Source organism: Acomys minous (assembly GCF_964271855.1).
Source record: "Acomys minous genome assembly, chromosome: 2".
Taxonomy (NCBI): domain Eukaryota; kingdom Metazoa; phylum Chordata; class Mammalia; order Rodentia; family Muridae; genus Acomys; species Acomys minous.
Genome location: NC_140484.1, coordinates 82,365,171 through 82,370,585, shown reverse-complemented (window position 1 = coordinate 82,370,585; position 5,415 = coordinate 82,365,171).

Below are 5,415 nucleotides of genomic sequence, written 5' to 3'. Positions count from 1 at the left end.
GGAGATTTATCTGTTCTCCCTGCCCATTAAGGAATCCAAGATTAATGACATTTTCCCAGGCACATCCCTAAAGGATAAGGTTCTCAAGATCATGTCAGTGCAGAAGCAGACACGGGCTGGCCAGCGGACCAGGTTCGAGGCTTCTGTCGCTATTGGGGACTACAATGGTCACGCTGGTCTTGATGTTAAGTGCTCCAAGGAGGTAGCTACTGCTATCCGAGGGGCCATCATCTTGGCCAAGCTTTCCATCATCCCTGTGTGGGGAGGCTACTGGGGGAATAAGATTGGCAAGCCACACACTGTTCCATGCAAGGTATCAGGCTGTTGTGGCTCTCTTTTGGTGCATCTCATCCTTGCCCCCAGAGACACTGGTATTTTCCCTGCTCTGGCGGAGTACAGGTTTTTAAAGATTCTCTGGATTTCCTTGGTATCTGTTCCCAAGGAACAAATATCATCCTTTTCTTTTCTGATTGTGTTAATTTGGACATTCTTTCTTCATCCTCTAGTTTCTTTTAATAATATTTGGTGTGTTTTGTTTATCTTCTCGAAGAACAAGCCTTTTGTTTTATTTGTTCTTTTATTATATATATATATATATATTTCCATGTTATGGATTTCAACGATCAGTTTGATTATTTCTCACCACATTCTTCTCTTGGATGTATTTCTTTTTGTTCCAAAGATTTTAGGTATGCTGTTATGTTGCTAGTATGATATCTCACCAGTTTTTAAAATGTGAGTTCTTAGTGTTTTGAATTCTTCTCTTAGCACCTAAGTTTCTTTGTGTCCCACGGCAAAGGTTGTCCATGTATTTATTTTCACTAGATTCTAGAAAGTCATTAATTTCTTTCTGTATTTCTGTCTTGATCAATGAATGAGTATTTAAGTCCTAAATGATCCCAAAACACATTTTTTTTTACCTTGACTACAAGTTATGTGAATGATTTTTTAAGGCAAACAGTATTTCTCAGAAAAGTCACTCCAACATTTTTCCATTATAGGACATACTTGATTACATAACTTAGGTGCACAGGCTAAACTTTGTATGGCCTCATTTAGTTCTCTTAAATAGTAAAGTTACAATATGTTTTCAATTTATGATATATATCACAAATGTGTATGATAGGTACACAAATATGTATACATAGAAATATAATTCTGTATGACCTTTAATAACTGTACACACATATATTTGTCTTCACACTTGTATATGTAATTTCTCCATATACTTGCATATATTTACTTTTCTACACATACTTTTATACTTTAAAAACTATATTAATTAATCACCTTTACTTTCCATGGTAAACTACCTTTACTGAAGCCTCCAAAGAAGTATTGTCATTAAGTTAATGTGTATTGCCAGTGGTTTTCACAATACAGAACACTCCCCTAAAATACAATTTACAATCTTCTGCATAGATATGCATAAACATTCTGTAACCAATTTGATAAATATTCCTGAGCAAAATGTTTTTAGTTGTTCTGTTCACTTGATATTCCATATCTCATAATATAGGCTTGTTAATGGTGCAGTTTAGAGGACTGGGAAAATCAGAGGAGAAAATCTAAAGTACGAGAACTTTTCTATGTAGGCATACAATCTAATAGGACTATGTCCCTGATCGACAACAATGTTTATAATGTAAGCCAAACAAGCTACAGACCTGCCCATCCTATTTCATCCTAGCCTATGGATTATCCCCCATTAGCAGGCATACACTATGTAAGTACTGAGAATGCTGTTGGTGATTTTTTTTTTTTGACCAAGGGCTGCCTGTCTTCCAAAGATTCTGTGGATTTAAACTTGTCTCCTGAAAAAGGCTGCCTGATCTGGCCATCCTCCTGCTTTTCCATTTCTTTGACTTTGCTGCCTGTTGACACAGTCCCTTTCCCTCCTGCTAAGTGGGGGAAACTCCTTTTCTCTGGTTAAGTAGCTGGGAATGAACTGTATACTTATCCCTTTTCTTGTGTTTGACATTTCTCTTCTGCTTTTTGATTCTCAAGCTTTTCTAATTCCACCCATATTTTTCCAGTTGCTCAGACAGTCTTTTCTCTAATTCAACCTGCATTTTTTCAGTTGCTTAGCCAGTCTTTTATTTTAAAAAAAAAAAAGTCAAAATTGGGAAAAGAGAAAAAAAAATCTCCTGCTTAAAACCATGAAGGCAATGTCCAAACAACAGCTTCAAGGAGCACACTGTCAGCTTTTTCAAAAATCACTATCCATCCAACTTTGTCTGCCTCTTTCTCTACTGAACTTTACATCAATCTTCCAATTCTGCCCATCACAATGGTGGCCACGTGTCTTTTATGTTTCTTTTTCCTTCAAACAGGTTGATACGCTGGGTGTCAAACTTAGTTTGTTAACTAAAATGTTTCTCTCTGTAGAGTCTTTATCTTTTTAGTGACTTTGTGGATTCTTCCTGGCTACTTTTCTTAACTCTCTCATTACACTATCTTCCTTGGATCAGCTCAGCTTCTCTTGGATAAACCCTCACAATTGTCTTCTCCTCTCACTGTGTTAAATCTATTCTCAACTGTTTCTTAGCTTTAGTTTGTTCATTTTTTGTTTATTCCTTCTAGCCTTTCTCAATATTCTTCTTCCAGAATCTATCTTCTCTCACCCTACTTTTCTATCTCCAGGAATCTACTCCTACCTACTCCTCCACTCCTAGTGCTTATCTCCTCTCTCTCTCTCTCTCTCTCTCTCTCTCTCTCTCTCTCTCTCTCTCTGTCTCTCTTTCTCTCTCTGTCTCTCTCTGTCTCTCTGTCTCTCTCTGTCTCTGTGTGTCTGTCTGTCTGTCTCTCTCTCTCTCTCTCTCTCTCTCTCTCTCTCTCTCTCTCTCCTCTCACATCTCAGCCTCTGATGGCTTTTATATGCTCTCCTATTCCCAGAAGGCCAAGAGCCAAGTGAAACTGAAGGGCATAGGGTCATTTAAATGGTCAGGCACATAAAATATTACATAATAAAAATAGTAACTTTCAAAGGGACTTCATCCTGCATTTTAAATACTTTGCATAAGTACAATACCTTAAAAAAGAGTTGAAAATATAAACATATATATTGTCAATATACAAATGTCCACACCAATGTAAAATATTTGAGATTAGTAGTTGCTCTTCAGTTTTTAAAAAATAGATTCAATCTTCAACCCTCTTATCTTTTTTTATTTTAATTTTATTAATTTATTCAGATTATAACTCAAATGTTATCCCATCACTTGTATCCTCCCATTCCTCCCTCCTTCCCACTTTCTTTTTTTTTTTTACACATTTTTATTGAAAATTAAAAATAATTCCTATTACATCTCATTTTCTATCCCATCCCATGCATCCTCCCATTCCTCCCTCCCTCCCACTTTCACCCCAATCCCCCTTCCCTATGACTGTGGCTGTGGGGGACCTCCTCCCCCTGAATATGGTGCTAGGGTATCAAGTCTTTTCTTGGTAGTCATCTATCCTTCTTCCGAGTGCCATTGGGCCTCCCCCACAAAGGGACATGGCCAAATATGGGGCACCAGAGATCCTGTGAAAGTCAGTCCCCAGTCTCCACTTAGCTGTGGAGAATGTTCTATCCCTTGGCTAGATCTGGGTAGGGGTTTGATGATGACTGCCCGTTTTGTCCATGGTTGGTGCCTTAGAACAAGCCGAATCCCTGGGCTCAGATCTAGCCATCATAATGTTCTTCTTGTAGGTTTCTAGGACCCTCTGGGTCCCCCTACTTGCCTATCCTCTATATTTTCCTCATCTAGAGTCTCAATAGGATGTCCTCACCTCTATCCCCGTTTCCTGGTAGGTTCAGACTTTCATGGGACCTGTCCCTTGGGCTAGTGTCCGGTAATAAGTGAGTATATACCATTTGACTCTTTCTGCTTCTGGGTTAGCTCACTCATTATGATCATTTCTAGTTCACTCCATTTGTCCACAAATTTTGGAAAATCCTTGTTTTTAATAGCTGAGTAATATTCCATCGTGTATATGTACCACAGTTTCTTTATCCATTCTTCTACTGAGGGGCACTTAGGCTGTTTCCATGTTCTGACGATTATGAATAAGGCTGCTATGAACATGGTTGAGCAAATTTTCTTGTTGTGTGCTGGAGCATCTTCTGGGTATACTCCTAGGAGTGGAATAGCTGGGTCTTGAGGAAGCCCTATTCCCATTTTTCTGAGATAGCACCAGATAGATTTCCAAAGTGGCTGTACTAGTTTGCATTCCCACCAGCAATGAAGGAGTGTTCCTCTCTCTCCACATCCTCGCCAGCATGTGTTGTCACTTGAATGTTTGATTTTAGCCATTCTGATGGGTGTAAGATGGAATCTCAGAGTAGTTTTGATTTGCATTTCTCTGATGACTAGAGATGTTGAGCATTTCTTTAAGTGTTTTTCAGCCATTTGATATTCCTCTGTTGAGAATTCTCTGTTTAACTCTGAGCCCCATTTCTCAATTGGGTTATTTGGTTTGGTGGCATTTAATTTCTTGAGTTCTTTATAAAGTTTGGATATTAGACCTTTGTCAGATGCAGGGTTGGTGAAGATCTTTTCCCAGTTTGTAGGCTGTCGCTTTGTTCTTTTGACAGTGTCTCCAGCCTTACAGAAGCTTCTCAGCCTCATGAGGTCCTATTTATTAATTGTTGACCTTAAGGCCTGGGCTGTTGGTGTTCTGTTCAGGAAGTTGTCTCCTGTGCCGATGTGTTCCAGGCTCTTCCCCACCTTTTCTTCTAACTGATTTAGTGTCTCTGGTTTTATATTGAGGTCTTTAATCCATTTGGACTTGAGTTTTGTGCATGGTGACAAGTATGGGTCCAATTGCATTTTTCTACATGTAGAAATCCAGTTAGACCAGCACCATTTGTTGAAGATGCTATCCTTTTTCCATTGAATAGATGTGGCTTCTTTGTCGAAAATCAGGTGACTATATGTGTGTGGATTCATATCTGGGTCTTCAATTCGATTCCATTGATCAACCAGCCTATTGCTGTGCCAGTACCATGCTGTTTTAAGTACTATTGCTCTATAGTACAGCTTGAGATCAGGTATGGAGATTCCTCCTGAGGATCTTTTATTGTATAAGATTGTTTTAGCTATTCTGGGTTTTTTGTTTTTCCATATAAAGTTGAGAATTGACCTTTCAATGTCTTTAAAAAATTGTGTAGGTATTTTGATAGGGATTGCATTGAATCTGTAAATTGCTTTTGGTAAAATGGCCATTTTTACTATGTTGATTCTCCCGATCCACGAACAGGGGAGATCCCTCCATCTTCTCAAGTCACCTTCAATCTCTTTCTTTAGGGACTTAAAGTTTTTTTCAAACAAGTCTTTCACTTGTTTGGTTAGAGTTACTCCTAGATATTTTAACTTGCTTGTGGCTAATGTGAAGGGTGTAGATTTCCTAATTTCTTCCTCTGTATGATTG